The sequence below is a fragment of the Bison bison genome, unplaced genomic scaffold, assembly GCF_000754665.1.
Source record: "Bison bison bison isolate TAMUID 2011002044 unplaced genomic scaffold, Bison_UMD1.0 scf7180017864167, whole genome shotgun sequence".
Lineage (NCBI taxonomy): Eukaryota > Metazoa > Chordata > Mammalia > Artiodactyla > Bovidae > Bison > Bison bison.
The window spans coordinates 5,024,085-5,034,707 of record NW_011494739.1 but is presented as its reverse complement, the minus strand read 5'-3'; the positions used below and the strand labels follow the sequence as shown (position 1 = coordinate 5,034,707).

At 44.3% G+C, this 10,623-nt stretch overlaps 2 protein-coding genes across 5 annotated transcripts in view; both read right to left on the bottom strand.

Annotated features, from left to right (window-relative positions):
* LOC104989974 (neuroendocrine secretory protein 55) overlaps nucleotides 1-10,623 on the bottom strand; it is a 57,778-nt gene that overhangs the window by 11,270 nt on the left and 35,885 nt on the right. The gene's annotated exons all lie outside the window — the stretch shown is intronic.
* Nucleotides 1-10,623, bottom strand: part of LOC104989972 (guanine nucleotide-binding protein G(s) subunit alpha isoforms short) — a 66,963-nt gene that overhangs the window by 21,355 nt on the left and 34,985 nt on the right. The window lies entirely within an intron of this gene.

The following is a 10,623-nucleotide window of genomic DNA, read 5'->3' as shown; positions in this document are numbered from 1 at the left end:
GCTTCCCGGTTAGCGTGCGCGGGGCCGGCCACCCAGCCCTCCCTCCCAGCGGCGCGCACCCGCGGAGGTAGGTGTCGGCACTAATTAATCGCGGCGCGTGATAGGCGATGTGCGGTGTGATATGAGCGCGGAACGAGCATCATCGCCAGGTGAAGCCGGCGACGCGAGAGCCGAGCGCTGGTGGCCAGGTCACGGGGTCGGCGCCCTTGGAGTCCTCCCGGGTTGGCGAGGTGGTGGGCCAGGGTGTCCCAGTTATCCGTGGCTGGGCCCGCGGGCCGCGGTGGCTGGGGGTGTTCTGGAACAGATGGAAAAGTAGTTTATTGATCACGAATTTGTTTGAGAATTGTTTAAAAACTTTCAAGTGTTTCCCCCACCCCACCCCAGCACTGTCCCATTTAAGGATACTGCAGACCCGGCGCAGTGGGTTAAGGGCAGTGACACCGAGTCAGTCCTCAACGGCTGGGCGGTGGCTCACTTTTCCTGGGACCTTGGTTGAGTCGTTTGAAGTCAAGCGGGTGTCTGCTTGGGTACAATTCATTCATTCATTCAATAAAAGTTTGGTCCCAGCAGCCCACCTGGTACCCAGGTGAGTCAAGAGTAGTCAGGACGTCCAGTCTAAGACCTTGGCAACTGCCTTTGGTGGTTCACGGGTCACCTGCCAATCAACCCAAATTCACAAGTAGTCACGACTACTACTCTCTCCGTTCTTTAATTTTCTTTCACTTTGAAACAGTCATTAAAACTTTGGATAAAAGTTGGGAGGATAAAAAGAGGAAAACAGTCTATTTGTAAATGGAAACACAGCTAACATACCTAGGGGGTGGGGTGATTGATTGGTTGGGTCAGAGGCCTTGAGTAAATTGTCCCTATAGTTTTTCTTTGAAAATAGAAAGGCACTGTTAATCATTCAACGGGACTGTTGAAATTCCCCCCTTCCCCCAGTTTGCTCAACTCAAAATAAGAAAAAGTGTGACAGATGAAGGTGCCCCCTATTATTTGTTGTTGACCCCATCAGGTACACCTCCAAACCCCACGCCCACCCCCCTTCTACAAGGCCTCACTTCGTGAACCTGAGAGATGGCAGGGCAATTCAAAGTCAGCAGAGAACACTCGGAATTAAGAACAGGAAGCGAAATCTTCACTCCAGACTCTCATGGTCTATCTATATCTGCTACCTCTCCTGACAGCGGGGCCCAGACATTGTCGGACTCTGCAGAAAAGTTGCTGTGTTTGCCCTTCCACCCCCATTCCCAAATCAGCCAGGTTCTGATCACGCTCTGGATATGTCCTCTCTTTCCACACAAATATACACCTTCTGTCGACAGAAACCTCAAAGGAACTGTCATCCACCAAAACAAAAACGGATAAAAATATTCACCCTATAGACCAGAATGTTCTCATAAATAAATTCCACAGTAAGGCTGCCTGAAACTATGACTTAGTCATTCACCAGCTAGATTAGAGACTACCTAAAGATTGAGTTTTTATCTTTACCTATTAAATAAAAACCTCTTGCTTGAATTTGATTAATTGATCGACTGTCATTTTTAAAAACTGGTGAAGGCTTATGAGGAGGAGGAACAGGCCAGATTTTAGTTAAGCTCCATTTGTTCCAAAGCATCTTCCTTTCCTGCTTCTAATGTGGCTGAAGAGCAAATACATTGTATTTAAGAGGAACAAGGTAAATAGTAACCAATACAACCTTGATACTTATGCCAGGAGCTACACATTACTACAAAGAATATAATGAAAAGTCTTCTTATTTGGAAATCCCTGAGTTGGGTTACCATCTCCCCCCTTTTAGATAAATATGCCGCCTGAACTTTGAAAGGAGTGAAGCTGTCCCATGTCATATGCTGACACATATTCCAGGCAAGTACAATCAAGACTATTGTCCTAGAATGTATAAAGCAAGGTCAGGCTTCAGCCATTTCAACTTCTAACCTGGCAGGCCATTCTTGGAAAAAAAAAAATTTTTTTTTTCTTTTTTTTTAGTGTAGCTTTCACCTATATTATGACCAACCACTGATGAACAAATACAGCATTTACTTTGTAAATATATGACAGCAGGTGGAATCAATGGTTTACAGGTAAGCAAAGGCCACTAAGAGCTCTGAAACACAAGCTCGTTTGTGGTCTGTTCGGCTGTCTGTTTTCACCCGACACAAAGTGAAAGATGAGATTTTACTTAATTGGCATGGTGAGCTGATACTGTCTACAGTTTTCACTCTAGCAGTTGACCTACCCAGGGCCTTAAAAGTTTTAATTTAAAAAAAATTTAAAAAAGGCTTTCAGGTTCAGAGGCCACCATGCATGACCTTTTCATATGAATTAGTGATTTATTTTAATAGGTTGTTACCATTTTAAGTGCCTGGTTTATGCTTTGAGAGTGGAGCAATCCATTAGCATAATTCTTGGAACAGTCCAGACTGGAGAGTTTTCCAGTGGAAGGGGCCTCTTGTTTGGCTCAGGGAGAGATGGAAGTCGTGGAAATTTCAAGCTCTGAAGAGGGGCAAAGGGCCAGAATGTCCCGGGTGTAAAGTGCCTGGTTCAGGTGACCTGCTCCCTGCGAAAGCCAGCAAGTGGGGATAATAACACACCCGTAACCTAAACACTAGGTCACCCCCGGCTATGACTTTGTGAAACAGAGCGGGGGTCCCATGCTATACACACTGATCAACAGCTCCCTCCAGCAAAGCATACTTTACAACAATGGATGGATTGGCAAGGGGTTTCTTTTTCTTTTTTAGTGGTCTTGTAAACTTCATATTTATGGGTGGATGCGTTCCTTGGCTTTTTTGCATCTTCCTGTCTGAGAAAGAATGCCTCGTCTGCTTTTAGAAGCAATATACTCGCTATAGCTCAGAATCTTGAAAACGTTTTTACACTTAATGGTGTAATTAAGTTTTTGGACAAGCATGTGTTCTTCTTGGACTTTCATTAGATGGGTCATGTGAGGTTCCAGAGAAAATAAAATTATGATATTATTTTAATAGCCTAGGAAACAAATAGGTTTCCACCGAAACAGAAACCTTTTAGCTGTAAGTTTTTAATAATAATGTTTAGTACTTCAATGGTGCTTTCTGTCTTTTAAAGTACATTTTGCACTTTAACTAGAATGACTAGTTAGAAATTAGAACTAATTAGAAATTTGCAACAACTAGAAATTGTTGTTGCAAATGAATGTGACTTGAAACCTGTACTATACACATGATGAAGCAGGTATTGTAAAAAGCCTTCCTAGTTAATCCCTGATGAGAAGGTTCTATTACTTAATCCCATAAAGTTCTTAAAAATCTAATGTACTGCTTATCTAGGGCATTTTTTTCCTTGTCACACTCACCAGTTAACAGTGACAACCACAAGGTAACCCTAAACTTGCATTCAAAGCTAAACACGGTGTTCAAGTTAGCAAAACTTCCTTTCAAAAGCTGATATCAAGGAACTAACTACAGGGCCACATGAAATTCCCCAATTTGATTCCTATTAATTCTAAAATAATTTATTTTTAACTTAGAATACACTCTAATCAAAACAAAATATGGAGGCACATTGGCCAATGTGTTTGGACCCAATTTTTTGAGCCAGTGGCTTTGGGATACGGATCAAACATTTTAAAAGCACGGTTCACAAAATGAGGGAAATTGGGTCTTTAGTGTCTTGATGGATCTTTCCTGACTCTGATGGATGGACACCATCAAAGAGAGGAATGTCCTGGTCTCTATGATGCCCAGTTCCCAAGACCCTTAGTGCCTTTCTCATGACATTCCCAGGACTGGACTTTTAACAAAGTCACCAAACACTTTGAAAGAGGGACACAATAAAGTAGAGTCTACACTGTTCCTTTTAAAAACTGAAACCTTAATAATGATACACATGATAGCCCTGCAAAGATTCAAGGTACATAATTTGGATGAGGGGCTTACTGACATCAACCACAGATCAACGGACCCTCTTACTGGAGGTCCTAATTGAGGGGTGAGGTATGTAAAACTGTTACCACTCTATAGCAGAAGAGTTAATTTTCCTAAACCAAATTAACTTTTGTTAGGTAATGGGAAAGCCTGTTGCTTCAAACTTTTAATTTGGCCTTTAGGATAGAAATTCATCCAGGATGGAAAATAATGCAGGGAAGACTAGTTAACACTAGGTACCGGGTCAGCTCACTTGTGTCTTTGTTCACAAGATGTCTTAGTTAAATGGCATTTTGATTCAACATCTTATTAAACAAGTACCAACAGGAAAAAACAAAAAGCAAGTTGGTGCAATCAAGAGAGCCCTAAAGTCCTAATAAGATAACTTTCTAAAAAGAAATCCTTTAATTGTTCTGATTTTAAAGATTTTGGGATTTTTTTTTTTCCCATTGCATTCAATTCTTCAAGTTTAGCCCCATATAATTAAGTGTTTAGAGCGTTAAATACTCTGGATGAATCAGGTAATAAATTTCCTTTAATTAAGTGCTGTTTTGTGTATAAAGGAAATAACTGCTAAATACAACTTTTACCATCTTGGTGTTTTTACTGTATTTACCTACCAACCAAGTGTAGATGACTGTTTTCAAACAGGCTTGCAATTAGTTACTAGCCTCAGTTTGGGACAAGTAATATTCTGATGGGGCTGTGGGTGTTACTTGCCTTCGACGCCCCCCACCACCAAACCCACTTCCATCTGTTGTTGGTAAACCCAGAATTAAGCAATTAATGGGACATAATTAGTCACACATTTATCTAAAACTGTGGATGTATTTTCATCTTTCTGTGTTTGCCCACACATGTTGAAAATGAAATAGAAAAATGTGTAATTATAGTTTAGCTCCGCCTCCTTCCCTGGGTTTTTATTTTGAGGGGCACAAATGCTTGGTTCCCAGAGAAGCCCCAGCTTTGCCCCTCCCCCATCCATCTCTGTTTAGCCTCTGTTTGGTCACAACTCAGTATTTGCCCAGAGAGTGCCCTCGCCTCTGCCGGCGGTCCATGGAGGACTGGGCGGTGTGCACAGCCCTCTGTCTGATGAGCCAGGAGCTACTCAACTCGGCAAAGCCCAGATGCTACAGCAGCTCCTCAGGTCTTTGCCGACCTCTGGAAGTTATGAGGAAGAGAGAACTAGCCAGCTGAAACAACGGGCATTTGCAATCAGGCTGGAATCAGATGGAAAGGAGATGTTTTCACGAGCTACAGACCTCAGCTGTGCCCACAGCCACGTCCCAGGGTCTCTGCCTGCCGCCCAGAACTGGGAAGGCGGCCTCTGCCCGCTTTCTCGAACATTCCTGTTTCTTGGTCGCTGAAGTCTCTACTACCTTCTCAGATTACGGCTCCTTTTGTGCTAATTACACCGAAAAAATTGAAAGAATGTCGCTGACTTTACAAAGAACACAAAGCAGGCTTGCTTAAAAAACTAAATATAGCCATTTTCTTTCAGAAGGGGGACCACTCAGCCTTCAGAATGATTTGCACTGTTTGGATTAACTGCAGACGGACAATTCATTTATGAAGACCCAGGTGACAGAAAAGAGGATACATTTAAAACGTGGGTTGCTCTGGGGGGCCGTTCACATGAAATCCCAAGATCTGATTAATGATGAACTGCCCCCCCCCACCCCACCCCCCACACACAGCGCTTAATTGTAAAATAAGACTTGCCAGTGATAGCAGGCTAATATAAGCTACCATGAAAAGAGGAAAGAAATGGAATGCCACTGTGTAGAAAGCTATGTACCACGCAGGTAAAAATATAAATGAGAGAAAAAGAAAGTCTAACTTCTCACCCCGGAAGGCTGCGCCTGCCACAAAGCAAGAGGATGCTGTTTTTGCAACTCCCTGTTCTCTATTATATAAGGAATGGTCTTTTAAAAGACAGAACTGGGAAGTGCATGTTGCTGGCCAAGAAAATTATGGATGGCATCCCCGTGCTCCTTCTATGAAATCCTCTAAGGGTTAATAGGTGAACAGTAGCCGCTTGGAATGATTTATTTTTCCAAGGAACATTAAATACTGAATTGCTCATGCTGAAATAATGCCACAGCTGTGACCCTTAGGGCTGCATTTTGGACACTGGTTCAAGTGACAGGTGTACTCGATGTATGCCCAGCTTGGCTGAAATTGTGAGGCCTAACTCAAGTTTTCCCCCTCGACTCGTTGGTGGCAACTCTGGAGCCAGCCAGGAAAGGGCCTTTTGCACATCGAAGACCACGTGTGCTCAGCCGTCAACAAGAACGCCAGCCTTGGGTGGGGAGGGGGTGGATGGGGCCCCTGCTCCCTGAATAGAAAATGAGAAAATCAAGACAGAAGACGGGGAAGAGGAAGTGGGAGCTGAGAAGTCTGATTTGAAATCCTTCTAGGTTTTAAAGCAAACAGATCTGTCCTTGGAGGATTTTAGCAAATGAAGCCAGCCTGGGATTCTAGGAAATGTGTCACCAAAATTGGTATTACTAGAGGAAGTGGCACAAAGCTGGAAATTCGGAGTCTAATCTGTAACATACTAACTATACCTATTTTTATCCCAGGGTTGCAGTGACCTAACACCAAGAAATGAAAACTAGCCTTTCATCGATAGAAGACATGAACACCTTGAGAGTGGGGTGGCAGGGCAAAGGTTTCACTAGGTCCCTTCATCTGACCAGGGGTTAGACATCAGCAGTCACTCATGAAGGCAGCTGATTTTTGAGGAAAGCCAGTGAAGGCTCCAGACCAAACCTTGGGAGCTCTGGTGTGAAGTGAGCAACTCTGCATTGTCAAAAGTCTGGCCTGAGCAAAATGCCTATAGGGTGTCCTAGTGGTTTGGAGAGGGCAAGAAGAAGGCTGGGTAGTCAAGAAGGAGCCCAGATGAAGCTTTCTTTCGTCTATGCCACCAGCCACAAAGGCATGGGGTCCCTATCTTTTGGCAAGATGGTGCCAGGTGGCTGATGAACAGAGAACCACCTCCAGAAGTGACAAATGTCCCACTTTGGGGCCTGGTTCCAATAAGGACGCTTCTCATGAAGATGATGGTTGCAGCTGCTGCTCTCTTATTCTGAAAAGGTGAACCTCTACCTTCTGAGTACAGGATGCTTTCATAATTGGATTCCCTGGGAGCTGCTTCAAAAAGCTCGTGAAAGAATCTTTCAGAGGAAGCTGATATAAAACTTAGTTGGGATGCAGAGACATCTAATCTTCAAGCTAAATGGATACTGTCAAAGCATCCTAAAGTCTAGAAAGACCTAACTCAAGTTCAGTTCAGTCGCTCAGTGGTGTGCGACCCCATGAACTGCAGCACGCCAGGTCTCCCTGTCCATCACCAACTCTCTGAGTTTACTCAAGACTGGGCACAAAGACCGACTAGTTAGCTGCAAATTCCTATCATGGTGTTATTATTAACCCAGACCTCAGGGGGGCGCTCCAGAGCAGGGGAACTGAAAGTCTTTCTCAGCCTTCAAAGTGAATTTCTTAAATAGTTTTGAGAAAAAATCAGTAATCAGCTTAAATACATTTCAGTGATCTGCCACAAGTTAGTTGAATGCAACAGGGGGAAAAAAAAACCCAAATTGTGAACTAACTAGGGTGATCCCCAAGGACACTTAATGTTTTCATCTCAGATATAAGATAACTTTATATTTCATTTGCCTTGCACATTCTTAAATGTGCTAAATAGATGTGTATTCCTCACCTTGGCATAACTATATATCCTCTAGATTTACTGAGGGTACAGAAGGCAGAGAAGGGAACTTTGTAAAAAAGAAGAAGAAAGCTAAAGAATAGAACCCTACAACAAAAATTTAATTTCTAAAATGGATGCCAAAGTAGAAGAGATAGTGAGAGAAAACTATATGCGTTTTCAGTAAAACTACAAACACCAAAAAAGGTACTAGCAACATGAAAACCCCAGGGAAACAAACAAAATCACTCTATAGGTGAACCCTTGCTGTACCTTCCTCCCAACACCTGAGTTCTGTGAAACCACCCAGCTGTCACTTTTTTCCTCTTAGCAATGTGACATTGATTTGTCATTATTAGAATTCAGAGGTCTGCTTAATGAACTCTTAATAAATGAAAGTTATCAATTCTTGACCTTTTCCCCCTGGAATTCTCGGTATGTGGTTAAACTGCTAAAAAAGTATCTTCAAGGTTCTGTGACTATAAAATAAAAATAAAAGATTAAGGCTGGGTGGCTTGGGAAGTCTGAGCAGATTTGGGTTCTGCCCTGCCTGCACCCCAGAGGGAAAATGAGTAAGATCGATTGGAAACAGCATCTGGGGGTAATAGCAATGCTCTGCTTTGGCTGAGCTGTCTGCAAATAGAACTACTCTGCCTGAGACTGAAGTCCAGGAGGGAGGGGTGCCAAGGAGCCCTTCCCCCTTCCTCTGCCCCCGCTAGCATCCCCTTCCTACCCCACCTGCCTGGCTATTGAAAGAAACTGAAGCCCAGAGAGTCTGAATCAGCTAGCCAAATGAGAAAGAAAGAGAAGAGATTGACGATCAAGTCCTAGTTTTGGTGACTGAGAATAAAGGATTGGGGGGGGGGCACTTTTTCAAGAAACTGAATCATGACCAATTTTTTTTTTCCTATGAAAGCAATACTCCTCGTCCGTATTTTTCACTAGCTGCCCTGAGCTGGTGGTAATCTAAGACAAAATGAGGGCAGGTGGCTTCAGCCTCCTTTTCATGCTAAGGTGGCCACAGGCACCAGATAAATCTTGACCCTGACAATGGTGCTGCCAAGAGCCTAATCACAAAGACTGCCCTCTGTGTGCCTGCCTGTGAAGACTGGTGACCCTCTGCCCCTCTGCAGCAGACTCCAGGTGGCCACTGCAGAGAAAGCACGAGGGTCTCACGTCTTATTCATGCCCCTTCTAGTTCCTCATTCCTCAAAGAGCAGGCTGGCTTTCTAGGTCTGTCTCCTCTGATCCCTAAAAATAAGTCTACTTGTGGGGCGGGAGCGGGGGAGGAATGTCAGGGGAGGGGGTCAGATGAGCTGATCCTCAAATATTCCACAAACTGGCTGTCTGGGGACAAAACATCCAGATGCTTTTTCACAACTGGACTTTTGACCAAATTGATTGGATGCTTCAGTGTCAAGAACACAAAAAGTCAGAAGGGTCACCAGAAGAGGAAGTTTGTGGGCGACAAGAAAAAACATACTATAGTAGGAAGCGTTACATTTTTCGAGCAAGGAAAATCCGAGTTTTCAGGTTGTGCTAAATGACTCAAAGTTTGCCAGAGCGAAGACAGGGCAAAAAGAATGGATGTTGTAAAAGGTTATCAATATAACCTTTTTATATGGTCCTATTTATTTGGCTCTGGTGCCGTCACAAAATGGCTTGACGCCCCCCCCCCCACCACCACTTTTAAGCACTCTGTAAAATGCAAATGGTCTAAATTAAGAAGCCATCTAATCTCAACCAATATTAATTTTGACATGAAAAATGAGACCAATTCTTCAGACAGGATTAAGATCACAGCCGCCTGGCATTAACCGATCACCCCCGTTTCTTAAAGAACAGGATATTTTCCTTTTCCAAAGTGCCTATTTATTTCTAAGAGAGACCCAAAATCCTCTCAGACGATTCTTATTCAGACACTGAAAAGGTACAATCTCCTAATGTGGCCTGCTTTGACCCCATAGACTCTGTATCTTATTTGTCTGTTTTTTTCCCCCTCCCAACTAAAATCCCTCTAAAATACCTACAGACCCCCAACACAGCGGAAGGTCAGGATGCTGCCCCTGTATCTTTCTCCATGCAGACCCAACTGCCAGCCCCTAATATTGTTTCCCAAGCAGAAAAGAGAAAACTGAGAAAAAGATTTGTTTTTCTCTCGTGTTTTCTCAACCGGTCCATTGAAATCAGCAGGATCACAGTTCCTCCATCTCTGCAGCAGGCAGAGTCGCCGAGCATCTAGATAAAGAATCTGCCTTTTGGCGGGGCTCAGATGGGGACACTGCAGTTGTTCTAGAAAAAGGAGGCGTCTCTGCACCCTGAGACCACTGCCACCTCCCGTGAGATCCTGCGGGTGTTGCACTTGGCTTGTGAATTCTCTCGGCGAAGTGCAAGAAATAAAGTGGCTTCACTGGGAAACGCCCATTATTCTCCTGCCATAGAGCCCTAGGTCCCTGCTGTCTCACTACCCTCTGCCTGGTAATTGTCATCACAACCGGAAGGGTCTGTATCAGCCTGACGGTTCACAGAGGGGCAGAAGGGACCCTGGAAAAGTCATGGACTGTTTGGAAGAACCTGCTGGCGTAGAGCACCCCACCCCCGAGGGCTGGGGGAACTACGGCCCTGAGTGTTTACCGCAGCCTCCGGGGTGCTCTGCCTGCGTGTGTAACAGACACTAGGTAATTCAGAGGCACAAAGTCAGGGTCACAGCACGTCTCCTGCTTTGTGTAGTTCTGTCCTAGAGGCTCTCCAGCAGCCAGTACCTGGTGTCTGCAGGACATGAAAAGGTTCTAAAACGGAGGAGGGGGCTGAAATAATGCCCCACCACCTCCCTCCATTCCTGGGCCCCATGGGCAGGATCCCCATGGATCCATGTTGCTCTCTTCCTCACATTCCCAAGCCCAGGAGCTAAGGCTCTTTTCAGCTGAGAGTGAGTCTGGAATTCACTTTTCTTTTTCTCTAAATACTGCCAGTCTGAATCCCAGGGCCACCTTCAGG